Source organism: Pleurodeles waltl, chromosome 12 (assembly GCF_031143425.1).
Source record: "Pleurodeles waltl isolate 20211129_DDA chromosome 12, aPleWal1.hap1.20221129, whole genome shotgun sequence".
NCBI lineage: Eukaryota > Metazoa > Chordata > Amphibia > Caudata > Salamandridae > Pleurodeles > Pleurodeles waltl.
Window position 1 is genome coordinate 118,868,841 of NC_090451.1, and position 23,229 is coordinate 118,892,069.

At 43.8% G+C, this 23,229-nt stretch overlaps 4 non-coding genes across 4 annotated transcripts; all 4 read left to right on the forward strand.

The window, feature by feature from the left end:
- Positions 1-4,369: 4,369 nt before the first annotated feature.
- TRNAI-AAU (transfer RNA isoleucine (anticodon AAU)) lies at positions 4,370-4,443 on the forward strand. Its single transcript has one exon. It is a non-coding gene; the product is annotated as a tRNA-Ile (tRNA).
- A 3,592-nt stretch (positions 4,444-8,035) lies between these two features.
- Positions 8,036-8,109, forward strand: TRNAI-AAU (transfer RNA isoleucine (anticodon AAU)). Its single transcript has one exon. It is a non-coding gene; the product is annotated as a tRNA-Ile (tRNA).
- A 10,923-nt stretch (positions 8,110-19,032) lies between these two features.
- Positions 19,033-19,106, forward strand: TRNAI-AAU (transfer RNA isoleucine (anticodon AAU)). Its single transcript has one exon. It is a non-coding gene; the product is annotated as a tRNA-Ile (tRNA).
- A 3,592-nt stretch (positions 19,107-22,698) lies between these two features.
- TRNAI-AAU (transfer RNA isoleucine (anticodon AAU)) lies at positions 22,699-22,772 on the forward strand. Its single transcript has one exon. It is a non-coding gene; the product is annotated as a tRNA-Ile (tRNA).
- Positions 22,773-23,229: the final 457 nt, after the last annotated feature.

The window sequence follows — 23,229 nt, forward strand, 5'->3', positions numbered from 1 at the left end:
CCCAAGTGATTGAAAAAGAAATGCTTTTGCATTTCTTTTTCAATCGCGCTGGAAGCAGAGCTTCCAGCGCGACTAGGGAGGCCCCTGTGACAAATCAGCGCGCGCTGACGTCACAGGGGGGGGGTGGGGGGGGTCGAGGGTGGAAGGGGAAGGGATTCCCCGGTCAGCCCTGACCTAGGGGGGTGGGGGGGCGGCCCTCGGGAGGAGCGCTAGCGCTTCTCCCGAGGGAAGCATTCAGGACGTAATGGTTACGTCCATGGCGCCACACGGGCGCTGCCATGGACGTAACCATTACGTCCGTGGCGGGAAAGGGGTTAAAGCAGAAGGAACGGCCAGACCTAAAAACAACTCTCTTACCTCCAACGCCGAATAACCACTATAATTAGAATTTCTGAAAAGCAGCTGGCTTTGTAAACTTAATGAGCAAGCAAGCCGATGCATTTTGGGTTTTGTTGTAAAAGAATACAAATCCTATCCATCCTTTCCTTTTCTTCCGGCAACAACCAATGTTACAAAGATATCACAGCACACAGTGACATTGACTGAAAGAAGAGGCGCTGAGGCTGGCGTGCAGCACTCAACAGCTCTTGTTATTGCAATCCAGAGAGGGGACGGAAGGAGAAAAGTATGAAGGAATTGCGATAGTGAGACCGACTCTTATGTGTATCTGCATGTCATGGAAAAAGGATAACTCTGTCATTCATGTCGGTTAGCTCAGTTGGTTAGAGCATGGTGCTAATAACGCCAAGGTCACGGGTTCGATCCCCGTGCGGGCCAAGTTAAGTTTTTTCTCACAAGTAAACTCTTTTTTTCTCATTTAATCAAACGCTTGTAAATCCATACACTCCGTTGCTCAAGTACACGTTCACTTTCCATTAGTCCTTCTTTTGCCACTTCTGACCAAAGCTCAAGCCGGCAGCGCCAGTAGAACAACAGAAGTGCAAGAGATTGTCTCTCCAAGATGGAGACACTGGCTTAGACTATGTCACGTGAGAGGTGGAGGGAGACCAAGAGCTGATTATTAGATGCGTGGGGCTAAGAGAAACATAACTCAGGTGAACAGATTCTGGATAGTCATGCTATAGCTAGGATCAGCAACGTTACAGGGGAAAGGATAGGAAAATAATTAGGTGACAGAAGTATAGAAGTGGCTACAAGGGGGCGTGTCTCTTAACAGGGCCGAAAGACACACTGAAGGCGAAGGTGAAGTGAAAGAAGAAAGAAAGATCAAAGGAAATCAACAGCGATTGAGAGAAAACTCACAAAGGCAAATTGAGCAAAAGACAGGACCTGGGGAGTTAGACTACTTCAATGCAAATTTACGCCGCAGATGAGCATGACAACTGACCCTTGTCCAGTGGTGCTGAAACAATTTTCAGTGTGGGGGTGCTGCCATCAAAGGGCTTCTGAAAATCCAGGAATCATACAAAGAACAAGTCCTGCAGAATGAGCCACGCACATTCAGAAAGAGTGGTAATGCGTTGGTTACTTATTGGTAATCTTCATTAGCCTTAGTCCATTGCGTCCTTGTGACAGTCATTACAAAGTAAAGTGATGTCACCCTCCAAGAGGAAGAAAGAACAGGAGGATTCTTAAATGCTAGCGCCATGCACCCAACCTGGGTGCCAAGCCCTTGCCAAAGGACTGATGGGAAGGTTTGCAGGATGTAATGTTTGTGACAAGGACAAGATGGACTTAGGGTAATGCAGAGTTCAAAACATTGGTACTCAAATGCAAAACAGAAAATGTATTAAGCGATAATGCTTCACAAATGTATGCATTGAGGCCCAAGTAACCACCCTTGGAATTTCCTAGATTGTTACTCACTGGAATTCAACCCAGGAGGTGGCCATTCCTCTCGTAGACCATCCCTGACCTGGAAGATTTTCTAAAAAGCCTTGCAAAGCCAGAAAAATTGACAACTTAATCCACCTACTCAGAGTCATAAAAGTCACCTTCTTGTCTTTTCCAGGCTGTCCAAAAGTCACAAACAAGGAGTCGGTTTTCCTGAACTGCAGAGGCCTGGTGACATAAATGAAAAGAGCTCTTTAAACATCAAGTGTATTCAACAAATGTTCTTCCGGAGAGGAAGGAGAGGGAATGAAAGAAGGAAGAATTATTTCCTAAGATCTATCAAAAATAGACTTAACCTTTGCAGCAAAGGTAGGGCTAGGCCTTAAAGTTACCCCATCTTCCAAAGTATCAAATGAAGAGAGGACAGCATTTTAAGGCTCCCAGCTCCCCAATTGTTCTCAGCAAGGTGATAGCAAATAGGAAAATAACTTTATAGGAGACAATCTTTAATTGTACAGTATCCAGATCCTCAAAGAGATAAAATTGCAAAGCCTATAAAAGAGTAGGAAGATTCTGAGTTGGAGAAAAGGGATTTTTCATTGTTCTTACCATTGACAAAAGATCATAACAGTCTAGACACCAAAGAGTGTAACATCGATGAAAGTTCAGAAAAGTCCCTAAAAGCCTTTATCGCAAACCAATGAGCTTTCAGAGTGGAAAGAGATTCAAGTGAAACCCATTCAGAAGAAAATGCAAAATAGCAGACAAACTACAGGTAGGTGCCAAAAGATCATGAGCAAAACATCACGTCTGAAAGGACTTCCAGTTCTTTGAGTAAGACTTCGAAGTAGAAGGCCTGCTGGAGTGCTGAATTAACTCCACTAAGGAAGAGGAAAGACCCTTTGCTAGCAGTCCAGACTTCTCAACCTCCAAAGCGATAGAGTGAGTTGGAGCAAGAAGGTCAGGGATGACGTTCTGAGAAGAGACACACTTGAGCAGTACCCAAGGAGGTAGAAGAGCCAGGGGTTCAGAAGAGGAAACCAGGACATCTCTGGCCAATCAGGGCCAACAAGAATCAAGTTCCCTCCCCCTGCTGAGACTTGAAGAGAACCATCTGGATCAATAAAAAGGGGGGGAATGTATAAAGAAGACTTCTCAGCCACTTTATCACCAATACGTCCACTACCTAGGCTCCTTGTTCCGGAAACCTGGATCAGAATCGACAAAGATGAGCATTGTCCTTGTTTGAAAAGAGATCCAGAAAGGGTTTCACAAACTCTCGGCATATCTCTCAAAACAACGACCTGGATAACGTCAACTCCAGCAAATTTGGAAACCTCCAGCTGTCTGCCATCACATTGTCGGTGCCCTTGATGTGTCCTGCCGACGTATGCAACAGGTTGATCTCTGCCCAATAGCCCAATTGTTCTGCTATTGCATTGAGGGATTTTGAATGCATGCTTCACTGCTGGTTAATGTAAAAGACCGCTTCCTTATTCTCTGTCTTTACTAGCACATTTTTCTGAGACAGATGATGATGGGAAAACTTCAAAGGCCTGAAGCTTACCATCAACTCCATCTACTTCCATGACCTCCGACTCTCTAGGAAAGACCACTTGAATCGACAGGATCAGTCCAACACAGTAGCTCTCAAGCCAGGTTTGCTGGCATCTGTTGCGAGGAATTCAGGAGGATCCAGGTGTATTAGTGTCCACTTAGACCAGTGGTCTTCAAACTCTTTAATGCCACATCCACCCAAAGGGAAAAAAAAACATTAGTGCCTCCCCTCTGAATTTTCCAGAATTCTTCTATCAAATTGACACTGTTTAAATATGTCTAGACCTATTTAAACATTGCAGTTAAGTTCTGTTACTGTTTTAAAAATGCAATCAAATACATGACCCCAAATATACTATTCTGGTCAGGCAGGCCTTACTAACCAATTGCAGCGTCATGCTCTGCTGAGTAAACTGATCTCACGGCAGTGAGGAATGCACAGGCCGGGAGGTGCCCGGCGCACGAAAGCGCGCCTTCTTGTGTTATACGTCTCTTTGCGCAAATGCAAACTCAAATTTCCTGCACTGTGGTCGGCAGGAGAGACATGGGAAGGTGCAGTAGGGAAGGCTTGAGCAACAAACCGTTGGCTATGTTTTGTTGTTACTTTGTTGACATGAGCTAGAGTAATTTAAAGCGGAAGGAACGGCCAGACCTAAAAACAACTCTCTTACCTCCAACGCCGAATAACCACTATAATTAGAATATCTCAAAAGCAGCTGACCTTGTAAACTTAATGAGCAAGCAAGCCGATGCATTTTGTGTTTTGTTGTAAAAGAATTCAAATCCTATCCATCCTTTCCTTTTCTTCCGGCAACAACCAATGTTACAAAGATATCACAGCACACAGTGACATTGACTGAAAGAAGAGGCGCTGAGGCTGGCGTGCAGCACTCAACAGCTCTTGTTATTGCAATCCAGACAGGGGACGGAATTAGAAAAGTAGGAAGGAATTGCGATAGTGAGACCGACTCTTCTGTGTATCTGCATGTCATGGAAAAAGGATAAATCTGTCATTCATGGCCGGTTAGCTCAGTTGGTTAGAGCGTGGTGCTAATAACGCCAAGGTTGAGGGTTCGATCCCCGTACGGGCCAAGTTAAGTTTTTTCTCTCAAGTAAACTCTTTTTTTCTCATTTAATCAAACGCTTGTAAATCCATACACTCTGTTGCTCCAGTACACGTTCACTTTCCATTAGTTCTTCTTTTGCCACTTCTGACGAAAGCTCAAGCCGGCAGCGCCAGTAGAACAACAGAAGTGCAAGAGATTGTCTCTCCAAGATGGAGACACTGGCTCAGACTATGTCACGTGAGAGGTGGAGGGAGACCAAGAGCTGATTATTAGATGCGTGGGGCTAAGAGGAACATAACTCAGGTGAACAGATTCTGGATAGTCATGCTATAGCTAGGATCAGCAACGTTACAGGGGAAAGGATAGGAAAATAATTAGGTGACAGAAGTATAGAAGTGGCTACAAGGGGGCGTGTCTCTTAACAGGGGCGAAAGATACACTGAAGGCGAAGGTGAAGTGAAAGAAGAAAGAAAGATCAAAGGAAATCAACAGTGATTGAGAGAAAACTCACAAAGGCAAATTGAGCAAAAGACAGGACCTGGGGAGTTAGACTACTTCAATGCAAATTTACGCCGCAGATGAGCATGACAACTGATCCTCGTCCAGTGGTGCTGAAACAATTTTCAGTGTGGGAGTGCTGCCATCAAAGGGCTTCTGAAAATCCAGGAATCATACAAAGAACAAGTCCTGCAGAATGAGCCACGCACATTCAGAAAGAGTGGTGATGCGTTGGTTACTTATTGGTAATCTTCATTAGCCTTAGTCCATTGCGTCCTTGTGACAGTCATTACAAAGTAAAGTGATGTCACCCTCCAAGAGGAAGAAAGAACAGGAGGTTTCTTAAATGCTAGTGCCATGCACCCAACCTGGGTGCCAAGCCCTTGCCAAAGGACTGATGGGAAGGTGGGCAGGATGTAATGTTTGTGACAAGGACAAGATGGACTTAGGGTAATGCAGAGTTCAAAACATTGGTACTCAAATGCAAAACAGAAAATTTATGAAGCGATAATGCTTCACAAATGTATGCATTGAGGCCCAAGTAACCACCCTAGGAATTTCCTAGATTGTTACTCACTGGAATTCAACCCAGGAGGTGGCCATTCCTCTCGTAGACCATCCCTGACCTGGAAGATTTTCTAAAAAGCCTTGCAAAGCCAGAAAAATTGACAACTTAATCCACCTACTCAGAGTCATAAAAGTCACCTTCTTGTCTTTTCCAGGCTGTCCAAAAGTCACAAACAAGGAGTCGGTTTTCCTGAACTGCAGAGGCCTGGTGACATAAATGAAAAGAGCTCTTCAAACATCAAGTGTATTCAACAAATGTTCTTCCGGAGAGGAAGGAGAGGGAATGAAAGAAGGAAGAATTATTTCCTAAGATCTATCAAAAATAGACTTAACCTTTGCAGCAAAGGTAGGGCTAGGACTGAAAGTTACCCCATCTTCCAAAGTATCAAATGAAGAGAGGACAGCATTTTAAGGCTCCCAGCTCCCCAATTGTTCTCAGCAAGGTGATAGCAAATAGGAAAATAACTTTATAGGAGACAATCTTTAATTGTACAGTATCCAGATCCTCAAAGAGATAAAATTGCAAAGCCTATAAAAGAGTAGGGAGATTCTGAGTTGGAGAAAAGGGATTTTTCATTGTTCTTACCATTGACAAAAGATCATAACAGTCTAGACACCAAAGAGTGTAACATCGATGAAAGTTCAGAAAAGTCCCTAAAAGCCTTTATCGCAAACCAATGAGCTTTCAGAGTGGAAAGAGATTCAAGTGAAACCCATTCAAAAGAAAATGCAAAATAGCAGACAAACTACAGGTAGGTGCCAAAAGATCATGAGCAAAACATCACGTCTGAAAGGACTTCCAGTTCTTTGAGTAAGACTTCGAAGTAGAAGGCCTACTGGAGTGCTGAATTAACTCCACTAAGGAAGAGGAAAGACCCTTTGCTAGCAGTCCAGACTTCTCAACCTCCAAAGCGATAGAGTGAGTTGGAGCAAGAAGGTCAGGGACGACGTTCTGAGAAGAGACACAATTGAGCAGTACCCAAGGAGGTAGAAGAGCCAGGGGTTCAGAAGAGGAAACCATGACATCTCTGGCCAATCAGGGCCAACAAGAATCAAGTTCCCTCCCCCTGCTGAGACTTGAAGAGAACCATCTGGATCAATAAAAAGGGGGGGAATGTATAAAGGAGACTTCTCAGCCACTTTATCACCAATACGTCCACTACCTAGGCTCCTTGTTCCGGAAACCTGGATCAGAATCGACAAAGATGAGCATTGTCCTTGTTTGAAAAGAGATCCAGAAAGGGTTTCACAAACTCTCGGCATATCTCTCAAAACAACGACCTGGATAACGTCAACTCCAGCAAATTTGGAAACCTCCAGCTGTCTTCCATCACATTGTCGGTGCCCTTGATGTGTACTGCCGACGTATGCAACAGGTTGATCTCTGCCCAATAGCCCAATTGTTCTGCTATTGCATTGAGGGATTTTGAATGCATGCTTCACTGCTGGTTAATGTAAAAGACCGCTTCCTTATTCTCTGTCTTTACTAGCACATTTTTCTGAGACAGATGATGATGGGAAAACTTCAAAGCCCTGAAGCTTACCATCAAGTCCATCTACTTCCATGACCTCCGACTCTCTAGGAAAGACCACTTGAATCGACAGGATCAGTCCAACACAGTAGCTCTCAAGCCAGGTTTGCTGTCATCTGTTGCGAGGAATTCAGGAGGATCCAGGTGTATTAGTGTCCACTTAGACCAGTGGTCTTCAAACTCTTTAATGCCACATCCACCCAAAGGGAAAAAAAAACATTAGTGCCTCCCCTCTGAATTTTCCAGAATTCTTCCATCAAATTGACACTGTTTAAATATGTCTAGACCTATTTAAACATTGCAGTTAAGTTCTGTTACTGTTTTAAAAATGCAATCAAATACATGACCCCAAATATACTATTCTGGTCAGGCAGGCCTTACTAACCAATTGCAGCGTCATGCTCTGCTGAGTAAACTGATCTCACGGCAGTGAGGAATGCACAGGCCGGGTGGTGCCCGGCGCACGAAAGCGCGCCTTCTTGTGTTATACGTCTCTTTGCGCAAATGCAAACTCAAATTTCCTGCACTGTGGTCGGCAGGAGAGACATGGGAAGGTGCAGTAGGGAAGGCTTGAGCAACAAACCGTTGGCTATGTTTTGTTGTTACTTTGTTGACATGAGCTAGAGTAATTTAAAGCAGAAGGAACGGCCAGACCTAAAAACAACTCTCTTACCTCCAACGCCGAATAACCACTATAATTAGAATATCTCAAAAGCAGCTGGCCTTGTAAACTTAATGCGCAAGCAAGCCGATGCATTTTGGGTTTTGTTGTAAAAGAATACAAATCCTATCCATCCTTTCCTTTTCTTCCGGCAACAACCAATGTTACAAAGATATCACAGCACACAGTGACATTGACTGAAAGAAGAGGCGCTGAGGCTGGCGTGCAGCACTCAACAGCTCTTGTTATTGCAATCCAGACAGGGGACGGAAGGAGAAAAGTATGAAGGAATTGCGATAGTGAGACCGACTCTTCTGTGTATCTGCATGTCATGGAAAAAGAAGAACTCTGTCATTCATGGCTGGTTAGCTCAGTTGGTTAGAGCGTGGTGCTAATAACGCCAAGGTCGCGGGTTCGATCCCCTTACAGGCCAAGTTAAGTTTTTTCTCTCAAGTAAACTCTTTTTTTCTCATTTAATCAAACGCTTGTAAATCCATACACTCTGTTGCTCCAGTACACGTTCACTTTCCATTAGTCCTTCTTTTGCCACTTCTGACCAAAGCTCAAGCCGGCAGAGCCAGTAGAACAACAGAAGTGCAAGAGATTGTCTCTCCAAGATGGAGACACTGGCTCAGACTATGTCACGTGAGAGGTGGAGGGAGACCAAGAGCTGATTATTAGATGCGTGGGGATAAGAGGAACATAACTCAGGTGAACAGATTCTGGATAGTCATGCTATAGCTAGGATCAGCAACGTTACAGGGGAAAGGATAGGAAAATAATTAGGTGACAGAAGTATAGAAGTGGCTACAAGGGGGCGTGTCTCTTAACAGGGCCGAAAGATACACTGAAGGCGAAGGTGAAGTGAAAGAAGAAAGAAAGATCAAAGGATATCAACAGCGATTGAGAGAAAACTCACAAAGGCAAATTGAGCAAAAGACAGGACCTGGGGAGTTAGACTACTTCAATGCAAATTTACGCCGCAGATGAGCATGACAACTGACCCTTGTCCAGTGGTGCTGAAACAATTTTCAGTGTGGGGGTGCTGCCATCAAAGGGCTTCTGAAAATCCAGGAATCATACAAAGAACAAGTCCTGCAGAATGAGCCACGCACATTCAGAAAGAGTGGTGATGCGTTGGTTACTTATTGGTAATCTTCATTAGCCTTAGTCCATTGCGTCCGTGTGACAGTCATTACAAAGTAAAGTGATGTCACCCTCCAAGAGGAAGAAAGAACAGGAGGTTTCTTAAATGCTAGCGCCATGCACCCAACCTGGGTGCCAAGTCCTTGCCAAAGGACTGATGGGAAGGTGGGCAGGATGTAATGTTTGTGACAAGGACAAGATGGACTTAGGGTAATGCAGAGTTCAAAACATTGGTACTCAAATGCAAAACAGAAAATTTATGAAGCGATAATGCTTCACAAATGTATGCATTGAGGCCCAAGTAACCACCCTAGGAATTTCCTAGATTGTTACTCACTGGAATTCAACCCAGGAGGTGGCCATTCCTCTCGTAGACCATCCCTGACCTGGAAGATTTTCTAAAAAGCCTTGCAAAGCCAGAAAAATTGACAACTTAATCCACCTACTCAGAGTCATAAAAGTCACCTTCTTGTCTTTTCCAGGCTGTCCAAAAGTCACAAACAAGGAGTCGGTTTTCCTGAACTGCAGAGGCCTGGTGACATAAATGAAAAGAGCTCTTTAAACATCAAGTGTATTCAACAAATGTTCTTCCGGAGAGGAAGGAGAGGGAATGAAAGAAGGAAGAATTATTTCCTAAGATCTATCAAAAATAGACTTAACCTTTGCAGCAAAGGTAGGGCTAGGCCTGAAAGTTACCCCATCTTCCAAAGTATCAAATGAAGAGAGGACAGCATTTTAAGGCTCCCAGCTCCCCAATTGTTCTCAGCAAGGTGATAGCATATAGGAAAATAACTTTATAGGAGACAATCTTTAATTGTACAGTATCCAGATCCTCAAAGAGATAAAATTGCAAAGCCTATAAAAGAGTAGGAAGATTCTGAGTTGGAGAAAAGGGATTTTTCATTGTTCTTACCATTGACAAAAGATCATAACAGTCTAGACACCAAAGAGTGTAACATCGATGAAAGTTCAGAAAAGTCCCTAAAAGCCTTTATCGCAAACCAATGAGCTTTCAGAGTGGAAAGAGATTCAAGTGAAACCCATTCAAAAGAAAATGCAAAATAGCAGACAAACTACAGGTAGGTGCCAAAAGATCATGAGCAAAACATCACGTCTGAAAGGACTTCCAGTTCTTTGAGTAAGACTTCGAAGTAGAAGGCCTACTGGAGTGCTGAATTAACTCCACTAAGGAAGAGGAAAGACCCTTTGCTAGCAGTCCAGACTTCTCAACCTCCAAAGCGATAGAGTGAGTTGGAGCAAGAAGGTCAGGGACGACGTTCTGAGAAGAGACACAATTGAGCAGTACCCAAGGAGGTAGAAGAGCCAGGGGTTCAGAAGAGGAAACCATGACATCTCTGGCCAATCAGGGCCAACAAGAATCAAGTTCCCTCCCCCTGCTGAGACTTGAAGAGAACCATCTGGATAAATTAAAAGGGGGGGAATGTATAAAGGAGACTTCTCAGCCACTTTATCACCAATACGTCCACTACCTAGGCTCCTTGTTCCGGAAACCTGGATCAGAATCGACAAAGATGAGCATTGTCCTTGTTTGAAAAGAGATCCAGAAAGGGTTTCACAAACTCTCGGCATATCTCTCAAAACAACGACCTGGATAACGTCAACTCCAGCAAATTTGGAAACCTCCAGCTGTCTTCCATCACATTGTCGGTGCCCTTGATGTGTACTGCCGACGTATGCAACAGGTTGATCTCTGCCCAATAGCCCAATTGTTCTGCTATTGCATTGAGGGATTTTGAATGCATGCTTCACTGCTGGTTAATGTAAAAGACCGCTTCCTTATTCTCTGTCTTTACTAGCACATTTTTCTGAGACAGATGATGATGGGAAAACTTCAAAGCCCTGAAGCTTACCATCAAGTCCATCTACTTCCATGACCTCCGACTCTCTAGGAAAGACCACTTGAATCGACAGGATCAGTCCAACACAGTAGCTCTCAAGCCAGGTTTGCTGTCATCTGTTGCGAGGAATTCAGGAGGATCCAGGTGTATTAGTGTCCACTTAGACCAGTGGTCTTCAAACTCTTTAATGCCACATCCACCCAAAGGGAAAAAAAAACATTAGTGCCTCCCCTCTGAATTTTCCAGAATTCTTCCATCAAATTGACACTGTTTAAATATGTCTAGACCTATTTAAACATTGCAGTTAAGTTCTGTTACTGTTTTAAAAATGCAATCAAATACATGACCCCAAATATACTATTCTGGTCAGGCAGGCCTTACTAACCAATTGCAGCGTCATGCTCTGCTGAGTAAACTGATCTCACGGCAGTGAGGAATGCACAGGCCGGGTGGTGCCCGGCGCACGAAAGCGCGCCTTCTTGTGTTATACGTCTCTTTGCGCAAATGCAAACTCAAATTTCCTGCACTGTGGTCGGCAGGAGAGACATGGGAAGGTGCAGTAGGGAAGGCTTGAGCAACAAACCGTTGGCTATGTTTTGTTGTTACTTTGTTGACATGAGCTAGAGTAATTTAAAGCAGAAGGAACGGCCAGCCCTAAAAACAACTCTCTTACCTCCAACGCCGAATAACCACTATAATTAGAATATCTCAAAAGCAGCTGGCCTTGTAAACTTAATGCGCAAGCAAGCCGATGCATTTTGGGTTTTGTTGTAAAAGAATACAAATCCTATCCATCCTTTCCTTTTCTTCCGGCAACAACCAATGTTACAAAGATATCACAGCACACAGTGACATTGACTGAAAGAAGAGGCGCTGAGGCTGGCGTGCAGCACTCAACAGCTCTTGTTATTGCAATCCAGACAGGGGACGGAAGGAGAAAAGTATGAAGGAATTGCGATAGTGAGACCGACTCTTCTGTGTATCTGCATGTCATGGAAAAAGGAGAACTCTGTCATTCATTGCTGGTTAGCTCAGTTGGTTAGAGCGTGGTGCTAATAACACCAAGGTCGCGGGTTCGATCACCGTACAGGCCAAGTTAAGTTTTTTCTCTCAAGTAAACTCTTTTTTTCTCATTTAATCAAACGCTTGTAAATCCATACACTCTGTTGCTCCAGTACACGTTCACTTTCCATTAGTCCTTCTTTTGCCACTTCTGACCAAAGCTCAAGCCGGCAGCGCCAGTAGAACAACAGAAGTGCAAGAGATTGTCTCTCCAAGATGGAGACACTGGCTCAGACTATGTCACGTGAGAGGTGGAGGGAGACCAAGAGCTGATTATTAGATGCGTGGGGATAAGAGGAACATAACTCAGGTGAACAGATTCTGGATAGTCATGCTATAGCTAGGATCAGCAACGTTACAGGGGAAAGGATAGGAAAATAATTAGGTGACAGAAGTATAGAAGTGGCTACAAGGGGGCGTGTCTCTTAACAGGGCCGAAAGATACACTGAAGGCGAAGGTGAAGTGAAAGAAGAAAGAAAGATCAAAGGAAATCAACAGTGATTGAGAGAAAACTCCCAAAGGCAAATTGAGCAAAAGACAGGACCTGGGGAGTTAGACTACTTCAATGCAAATTTACGCCGCAGATGAGCATGACAACTGACCCTCGTCCAGTGGTGCTTAAACAATTTTCAGTGTGGGAGTGCTGCCATCAAAGGGCTTCTGAAAATCCAGGAATCATACAAAGAACAAGTCCTGCAGAATGAGCCACGCACATTCAGAAAGAGTGGTGATGCGTTGGTTACTTATTGGTAATCTTCATTAGCCTTAGTCCATTGCGTCCTTGTGACAGTCATTACAAAGTAAAGTGATGTCACCTTCCAAGAGGAAGAAAGAACAGGAGGTTTCTTAAATGCTAGCGCCATGCACCCAACCTGGGTGCCAAGCCCTTGCCAAAGGACTGATGGGAAGGTGGGCAGGATGTAATGTTTGTGACAAGGACAAGATGGGCTTAGGGTAATGCAGAGTTCAAAACATTGGTACTCAAATGCAAAACAGAAAATTTATGAAGCGATAATGCTTCACAAATGTATGCATTGAGGCCCAAGTAACCACCCTAGGAATTTCCTAGATTGTTACTCACTGGAATTCAACCCAGGAGGTGGCCATTCCTCTCGTAGACCATCCCTGACCTGGAAGATTTTCTAAAAAGCCTTGCAAAGCCAGAAAAATTGACAACTTAATCCACCTACTCAGAGTCATAAAAGTCACCTTCTTGTCTTTTCCAGGCTGTCCAAAAGTCACAAACAAGGAGTTGGTTTTCCTGAACTGCAGAGGCCTGGTGACATAAATGAAAAGAGCTCTTTAAACATCAAGTGTATTCAACAAATGTTCTTCTGGATAGGAAGGAGAGGGAATGAAAGAAGGAAGAATTATTTCCTAAGATCTATCAAAAATAGACTTAACCTTTGCAGCAAAGGTAAGGCTAGGCCTTAAAGTTACCCCATCTTCCAAAGTATAAAATGAAGAGAGGACAGCATTTTAAGGCTCCCAGCTCCCCAATTGTTCTCAGCAAGGTGATAGCAAATAGGAAAATAACTTTACAGGAGACAATCTTTAATTGTACAGTATCCAGATCCTCAAAGAGATAAAATTGCAAAGCCTATAAAAGAGTAGGAAGATTCTGAGTTGGAGAAAAGGGATTTTTCATTGTTCTTACCATTGACAAAAGATCATAACAGTCTAGACACCAAAGAGTGTAACATCGATGAAAGTTCAGAAAAGTCCCTAAAAGCCTTTATCGCAAACCAATGAGCTTTCAGAGTGGAAAGAGATTCAAGTGAAACCCACTCAGAAGAAAATGCAAAATAGCAGACAAACTACAGGTAGGTGCCAAAAGATCATGAGCAAAACATCACGTCTGAAAGGACTTCCAGTTCTTTGAGTAAGACTTCGAAGTAGAAGGCCTGCTGGAGTGCTGAATTAACTCCACTAAGGAAGAGGAAAGACCCTTTGCTAGCAGTTCAGACTTCTCAACCTCCAAAGCGATAGAGTGAGTTGGAGCAAGAAGGTCAGGGACGACCTTCTGAGAAGAGACACACTTGAGCAGTACCCAAGGAGGTAGAAGAGCCAGGGGTTCAGAAGAGGAAACCATGACATCTCTGGCCAATCAGGGCCAACAAGAATCAAGTTCCCTCCCCCTGCTGAGACTTGAAGAGAACCATCTGGATCAATAAAAAGGGGGGGAATGTATAAAGGAGACTTCTCAGCCACTTTATCACCAATACGTCCACTACCTAGGCTCCTTGTTCCGGAAACCTGGATCAGAATCGACAAAGATGAGCATTGTCCTTGTTTGAAAAGAGATCCAGAAAGGGTTTCACAAACTCTCGGCATATCTCTCAAAACAACGACCTGGATAACGTCAACTCCAGCAAATTTGGAAACCTCCAGCTGTCTGCCATCACATTGTCGGTGCCCTTGATGTGTACTGCCGACGTATGCAACAGGTTGATCTCTGCCCAATAGCCCAATTGTTCTGCTATTGCATTGAGGGATTTTGAATGCATGCTTCACTGCTGGTTAATGTAAAAGACCGCTTCCTTATTCTCTGTCTTTACTAGCACATTTTTCTGAGACAGATGATGATGGGAAAACTTCAAAGCCCTGAAGCTTACCATCAACTCCATCTACTTCCATGACCTCCGACTCTCTAGGAAAGACCACTTGAATCGACAGGATCAGTCCAACACAGTAGCTCTCAAGCCAGGTTTGCTGGCATCTGTTGCGAGGAATTCAGGAGGATCCAGGTGTATTAGTGTCCACTTAGACCAGTGGTCTTCAAACTCTTTAATGCCACATCCACCCAAAGGGAAAAAAAAACATTAGTGCCTCCCCTCTGAATTTTCCAGAATTCTTCTATCAAATTGACACTGTTTAAATATGTCTAGACCTATTTAAACATTGCAGTTAAGTTCTGTTACTGTTTTAAAAATGCAATCAAATACATGACCCCAAATATACTATTCTGGTCAGGCAGGCCTTACTAACCAATTGCAGCGTCATGCTCTGCTGAGTAAACTGATCTTACGGCAGTGAGGAATGCACAGGCCAGGTGGTGCCCGACGCACGAAAGCGCGCCTTCTTGAGTTGTACGTCTCTTTGCGCAAATGCAAACTCAAATTTCCTGCACTGTGGTCGGCAGGAGAGACATGGGAAGGTGCAGTAGGGAAGGCTTGAGCAACAAACCGTTGGCTATGTTTTGTTGTTACTTTGTTGACATGAGCTGGAATAATTTAAAGCAGAAGGAACGGCCAGACCTAAAAACAACTCTCTTACCTCCAATGCCGAATAACCACTATAATTAGAATTTCTGAAAAGCAGCTGGCCTTGTAAACTTAATGAGCAAGCAAGCCGATGCATTTTGGGTTTTGTTGTAAAAGAATACAAATCCTATCCATCCTTTCCTTTTCTTCCGGCAACAACCAATGTTACAAAGATATCACAGCACACAGTGACATTGACTGAAAGAAGAGGCGCTGAGGCTGGCGTGCAGCACTCAACAGCTCTTGTTATTGCAATCCAGACAGGGGACGGAAGGAGAAAAGTATGAAGGAATTGCGATAGTGAGACCGACTCTTCTGTGTATCTGCATGTCATGGAAAAAGGAGAACTCTGTCATTCATGGCTGGTTAGCTCAGTTGGTTAGAGCGTAGTGGTAATAACGCCAAGGTCGCGGGTTCGATCCCCGTACGGGCCAAGTTAAGTTTTTTCTCTCAAGTAAACTCTTTTTTTCTCATTTAATCAAACGCTTGTAAATCCATACACTCTGTTGCTCCAGTACACGTTCACTTTCCATTAGTCCTTCTTTTGCCACTTCTGACCAAGCTCAAGCCGGCAGCGCCAGTAGAACAACAGAAGTGCAAGAGATTGTCTCTCCAAGATGGAGACACTGGCTCAGACTATGTCACGTGAGAGGTGGAGGGAGACCAAGAGCTGATTATTAGATGCGTGGGGATAAGAGGAACATAACTCAGGTGAACAGATTCTGGATAGTCATGCTATAGCTAGGATCAGCAACGTTACAGGGGAAAGGATAGGAAAATAATTAGGTGGCAGAAGTATAGAAGTGGCTACAAGGGGGCGTGTCTCTTAACAGGGCCGAACGATACACTGAAGGCGAAGGTGAAGTGAAAGAAGAAAGAAAGATCAAAGGAAATCAACAGCGATTGAGAGAAAACTCACAAAGGCAAATTGAGCAAAAGACAGGACCTGGGGAGTTAGACTACTTCAATGCAAATTTACGCCGCAGATGAGCATGACAACTGACCCTTGTCCAGTGGTGCTGAAACAATTTTCAGTGTGGGGGTGCTGCCATCAAAGGGCTTCTGAAAATCCAGGAATCATACAAAGAACAAGTCCTGCAGAATGAGCCACGCACATTCAGAAAGAGTGGTGATGCGTTGGTTACTTATTGGTAATCTTCATTAGCCTTAGTCCATTGCGTCCTTGTGACAGTCATTACAAAGTAAAGTGATGTCACCCTCCAAGAGGAAGAAAGAACAGGAGGATTCTTAAATGCTAGCGCCATGCACCCAACCTGGGTGCCAAGCCCTTGCCAAAGGACTGATGGGAAGGTGGGCAGGATGTAATGTTTGTGACAAGGACAAGATGGACTTAGGGTAATGCAGAGTTCAAAACATTGGTACTCAAATGCAAAACAGAAAATGTATTAAGCGATAATGCTTCACAAATGTATGCATTGAGGCCCAAGTAACCACCCTAGGAATTTCCTAGATTGTTACTCACTGGAATTCAACCCAGGAGGTGGCCATTCCTCTCGTAGACCATCCCTGACCTGGAAGATTTTCTAAAAAGCCTTGCAAAGCCAGAAAAATTGACAACTTAATCCACCTACTCAGAGTCATAAAAGTCACCTTCTTGTCTTTTCCAGGCTGTCCAAAAGTCACAAACAAGGAGTCGGTTTTCCTGAACTGCAGAGGCCTGGTGACATAAATGAAAAGAGCTCTTTAAACATCAAGTGTATTCAACAAATGTTCTTCCGGAGAGGAAGGAGAGGGAATGAAAGAAGGAAGAATTATTTCCTAAGATCTATCAAAAATAGACTTAACCTTTGCAGCAAAGGTAGAGCTAGGCCTTAAAGTTACCCCATCTTCCAAAGTATCAAATGAAGAGAGGACAGCATTTTAAGGCTCCCAGCTCCCCAATTGTTCTCAGCAAGGTGATAGCAAATAGGAAAATAAATTTATAGGAGACAATCTTTAATTGTACAGTATCCAGATCCTCAAAGAGATAAAATTGCAAAGCCTATAAAAGAGTAGGAAGATTCTGAGTTGGAGAAAAGGGATTTTTCATTGTTCTTACCATTGACAAAAGATCATAACAGTCTAGACACCAAAGAGTGTAACATCGATGAAAGTTCAGAAAAGTCCCTAAAAGCCTTTATCGCAAACCAATGAGCTTTCAGAGTGGAAAGAGATTCAAGTGAAACCCACTCAGAAGAAAATGCAAAATAGCAGACAAACTACAGGTAGGTGCCAAAAGATCATGAGCAAAACATCACGTCTGAAAGGACTTCCAGTTCTTTGAGTAAGACTTCGAAGTAGAAGGCCTGCTGGAGTGCTGAATTAACTCCACTAAGGAAGAGGAAAGACCCTTTGCTAGCAGTCCAGACTTCTCAACCTCCAAAGCGATAGAGTGAGTTGGAGCAAGAAGGTCAGGGACGACGTTCTGAGAAGAGACACACTTGAGCAGTACCCAAGGAGGTAGAAGAGCCAGGGGTTCAGAAGAGGAAACCATGACATCTCTGGCCAATCAGGGCCAACAAGAATCAAGTTCCCTCCCCCTGCTGAGACTTGAAGAGAACCATCTGGATCAATAAAAAGGGGGGGAATGTATAAAGGAGACTTCTCAGCCACTTTATCACCAATACGTCCACTACCTAGGCTCCTTGTTCCGGAAACCTGGATCAGAATCGACAAAGATGAGCATTGTCCTTGTTTGAAAAGAGATCCAGAAAGGGTTTCACAAACTCTCGGCATATCTCTCAAAACAACGACCTGGATAACGTCAACTCCAGCAAATTTGGAAACCTCCAGCTGTCTGCCATCACATTGTCGGTGCCCTTGATGTGTACTGCCGACGTATGCAACAGGTTGATCTCTGCCCAATAGCCCAATTGTTCTGCTATTGCATTGAGGGATTTTGAATGCATGCTTCACTGCTGGTTAATGTAAAAGACCGCTTCCTTATTCTCTGTCTTTACTAGCACATTTTTCTGAGACAGATGATGATGGGAAAACTTCAAAGCCCTGAAGCTTACCATCAACTCCATCTACTTCCATGACCTCCGACTCTCTAGGAAAGACCACTTGAATCGACAGGATCAGTCCAACACAGTAGCTATCAAGCCAGGTTTGCTGGCATCTGTTGCGAGGAATTCAGGAGGATCCAGGTGTATTAGTGTCCACTTAGACCAGTGGTCTTCAAACTCTTTAATGCCACATCCACCCAAAGGGAAAAAAAAACATTAGTGCCTCCCCTCTGAATTTTCCAGAATTCTTCTATCAAATTGACACTGTTTAAATATGTCTAGACCTATTTAAACATTGCAGTTAAGTTCTGTTACTGTTTTAAAAATGCAATCAAATACATGACCCCAAATATACTATTCTGGTCAGGCAGGCCTTACTAACCAATTGCAGCGTCATGCTCTGCTGAGTAAACTGATCTTACGGCAGTGAGGAATGCACAGGCCAGGTGGTGCCCGACGCACGAAAGCGCGCCTTCTTGAGTTGTACGTCTCTTTGCGCAAATGCAAACTCAAATTTCCTGCACTGTGGTCGGCAGGAGAGACATGGGAAGGTGCAGTAGGGAAGGCTTGAGCAACAAACCGTTGGCTATGTTTTGTTGTTACTTTGTTGACATGAGCTGGAATAATTTAAAGCAGAAGGAACGGCCAGACCTAAAAACAACTCTCTTACCTCCAATGCCGAATAACCACTATAATTAGAATTTCTGAAAAGCAGCTGGCCTTGTAAACTTAATGAGCAAGCAAGCCGATGCATTTTGGGTTTTGTTGTAAAAGAATACAAATCCTATCCATCCTTTCCTTTTCTTCCGGCAACAACCAATGTTACAAAGATATCACAGCACACAGTGACATTGACTGAAAGAAGAGGCGCTGAGGCTGGCGTGCAGCACTCAACAGCTCTTGTTATTGCAATCCAGACAGGGTACGGAAGGAGAAAAGTATGAAGGAATTGCGATAGTGAGACCGACTCTTCTGTGTATCTGCATGTCATGGAAAAAGGAGAACTCTGTCATTCATGGCTTGTTAGCTCAGTTGGTTAGAGCGTAGTGGTAATAACGCCAAGGTCGCGGGTTCGATCCCCGTACGGGCCAAGTTGAGTTTTTTCTCTCAAGTAAACTCTTTTTTTCTCATTTAATCAAACGCTTGTAAATCCATACACTCTGTTGCTCCAGTACACGTTCACTTTCCATTAGTCCTTCTTTTGCCACTTCTGACCAAAGCTCAAGCCGGCAGCGCCAGTAGAACAACAGAAGTGCAAGAGATTGTCTCTCCAAGATGGAGACACTGGCTCAGACTATGTCACGTGAGAGGTGGAGGGAGACCAAGAGCTGATTATTAGATGCGTGGGTATAAGAGGAACATAACTCAGGTGAACAGATTCTGGATAGTCATGCTATAGCTAGGATCAGCAACGTTACAGGGGAAAGGATAGGAAAATAATTAGGTGGCAGAAGTATAGAAGTGGCTACAAGGGGGCGTGTCTCTTAACAGGGCCGAACGATACACTGAAGGCGAAGGTGAAGTGAAAGAAGAAAGAAAGATCAAAGGAAATCAACAGCGATTGAGAGAAAACTCACAAAGGCAAATTGAGCAAAAGACAGGACCTGGGGAGTTAGACTACTTCAATGCAAATTTACGCCGCAGATGAGCATGACAACTGACCCTTGTCCAGTGGTGCTGAAACAATTTTCAGTGTGGGGGTGCTGCCATCAAAGGGCTTCTGAAAATCCAGGAATCATACAAAGAACAAGTCCTGCAGAATGAGCCACGCACATTCAGTAAGAGTGGTGATGCGTTGGTTACTTATTGGTAATCTTCATTAGCCTTAGTCCATTGCGTCCTTGTGACAGTCATTACAAAGTAAAGTGATGTCACCCTCCAAGAGGAAGAAAGAACAGGAGGATTCTTAAATGCTAGCGCCATGCACCCAACCTGGGTGCCAAGCCCTTGCCAAAGGACTGATGGGAAGGTGGGCAGGATGTAATGTTTGTGACAAGGACAAGATGGACTTAGGGTAATGCAGAGTTCAAAACATTGGTACTCAAATGCAAAACAGAAAATGTATTAAGCGATAATGCTTCACAAATGTATGCATTGAGGCCCAAGTAACCACCCTAGGAATTTCCTAGATTGTTACTCACTGGAATTCAACCCAGGAGGTGGCCATTCCTCTCGTAGACCATCCCTGACCTGGAAGATTTTCTAAAAAGCCTTGCAAAGCCAGAAAAATTGACAACTTAATCCACCTACTCAGAGTCATAAAAGTCACCTTCTTGTCTTTTCCAGGCTGTCCAAAAGTCACAAACAAGGAGTCGGTTTTCCTGAACTGCAGAGGCCTGGTGACATAAATGAAAAGAGCTCTTTAAACATCAAGTGTATTCAACAAATGTTCCCCAGAGAGGAAGGAGAGGGAATGAAAGAAGGAAGAATTATTTCCTAAGATCTATCAAAAATAGACTTAACCTTTGCAGCAAAGGTAGGGCTAGGCCTTAAAGTTACCCCATCTTCCAAAGTATCAAATGAAGAGAGGACAGCATTTTAAGGCTCCCAGCTCCCAAATTGTTCTCAGCAAGGTGATAGAAAATAGGAAAATAACTTTATAGGAGACAATCTTTAGTTGTACAGTATCCAGATCCTCAAAGAGATAAAATTGCAAAGCCTATAAAAGAGTAGGAAGATTCTGAGTTGGAGAAAAGGGATTTTTCATTGTTCTTACCATTGACAAAAGATCATAACAGTCTAGACACCAAAGAGTGTAACATCGATGAAAGTTCAGAAAAGTCCCTAAAAGCCTTTATCTCAAACCAATGAGCTTTCAGAGTGGAAAGAGATTCAAGTGAAACCCATTCAGAAGAAAATGCAAAATAGCAGATAAACTACAGGTAGGTGCCAAAAGATCATGAGCAGAACATCACGTCTGAAAGGACTTCCAGTTCTTTGAGTAAGACTTCGAAGTAGAAGGCCTGCTGGAGTGCTGAATTAACTCCACTAAGGAAGAGGAAAGACCCTTTGCTAGCAGTCCAGACTTCTCAACCTCCAAAGCGATAGAGTGAGTTGGAGCAAGAAGGTCAGGGATGACGTTCTGAGAAGAGACACACTTGAGTAGTACCCAAGGAGGTAGAAGAGCCAGGGGTTCAGAAGAGGAAACCATGACATCTCTGGCCAATCAGGGCCAACAAGAATCAAGTTCCCTCCCCCTGCTGAGACTTGAAGAGAACCATCTGGATCAATAAAAAGGGGGGGAATGTATAAAGGAGACTTCTCAGCCACTTTATCACCAATACGTCCACTACCTAGGCTCCTTGTTCCGGAAACCTGGATCAGAATCGACAAAGATGAGCATTGTCCTTGTTTGAAAAGAGATCCAGAAAGGGTTTCACAAACTCTCGGCATATCTCTCAAAACAACAACCTGGATAACATCAACTCCAGCAAATTTGGAAACCTCCAGCTGTCTGCCATCACATTGTCGGTGCCCTTGATGTGTACTGCCGACGTATGCAACAGGTTGATATCTTCCCAATAGCCCAATTGTTCTGCTATTGCATTGAGGGATTTTGAATGCATGCTTCACTGCTGGTTAATGTAAAAGACCGCTTCCTTATTCTCTGTTTTTACTAGCACATTTTTCTGAGACAGATGATGATGGGAAAACTTCAAAGCCCTGAAGCTTACCATCAACTCCATCTACTTCCATGACCTCCGACTCTCTAGGAAAGACCACTTGAATCGACAGGATCAGTCCAACACAGTAGCTCTCAAGCCAGGTTTGCTGGCATCTGATGCGAGGAATTCAGGAGGATCCAGGTGTATTAGTGTCCACTTAGACCAGTGGTCTTCAAACTCTTTAATGCCACATCCACCCAAAGGGAAAAAAAAATCATTGGTGCCTCCCCTCTGAATTTTCCAGAATTCTTCTATCAAATTGACACTGTTTAAATATGTCTAGACCTATTTAAACATTGCAGTTAAGTTCTGTTACTGTTTTAAAAATGCAATCAAATACATGACCCCAAATATACTATTCTGGTCAGGCAGGCCTTAATAACCAATTGCAGCGTCATGCTCTGCTGAGTAAACTGATCTCACGGCAGTGAGGAATGCACAGGCCGGGTGGTGCCCGGTGCACAAAAGCACGCCTTCTTGTGTTGTACGTCTCTTTGCGCAAATGGAAACTCAAATTTCCTGCACTGTGGTCGGCAGGAGAGACATGGGAAGGTGCAGTAGGGAAGGCTTGAGCAACAAACCGTTGGCTATGTTTTGTTGTTACTTTGTTGACATGAGCTAGAGTAATTTAAAGCAGAAGGAACGGCCAGACCTAAAAACAACTCTCTTACCTCCAACGCCGAATAACCACTATAATTAGAATTTCTGAAAAGCAGCTGGCCTTGTAAACTTAATGAGCAAGCAAGCCGATGCATTTTGGGTTTTGTTGTAAAAGAATACAAATCCTATCCATCCTTTCCTTTTCTTCCGGCAACAACCAATGTTACAAAGATATCACAGCACACAGTGACATTGACTGAAAGAAGAGGCGCTGAGGCTGGCGTGCAGCACTCAACAGCTCTTGTTATTGCAATCCAGACAGGGGACGGAAGGAGAAAAGTATGAAGGAATTGCGATAGTGAGACCGACTCTTCTGTGTATCTGCATGTCATGGAAAAAGGAGAACTCTGTCATTAATGGCTGGTTAGCTCAGTTGGTTAGAGCGTGGTGCTAATAACGCCAAGGTCGAGGGTTCGATCCCCGTACGGGCCAAGTTAAGTTTTTTCTCTCAAGTAAACTCTTTTTTCCTCATTTAATCAAACGCTTGTAAATCCATACACTCTGTTGCTCCAGTACACGTTCACTTTCCATTAGTCCTTCTTTTGCCACTTCTGACCAAAGCTCAAGCCGGCAGCGCCAGTAGAACAACAGAAGTGCAAGAGATTGTCTCTCCAAGATGGAGACACTGGCTCAGACTATGTCACGTGAGAGGTGGAGGGAGACCAAGAGCTGATTATTAGATGCGTGGGGCTAAGAGGAACATAACTCAGGTGAACAGATTCTGGATAGTCATGCTATAGCTAGGATCAGCAACGTTACAGGGGAAAGGATAGGAAAATAATTAGGTGACAGAAGTATAGAAGTGGCTACAAGGGGGCGTGTCTCTTAACAGGGCCGAAAGATACACTGAAGGCGAAGGTGAAGTGAAAGAAGAAAGAAAGATCAAAGG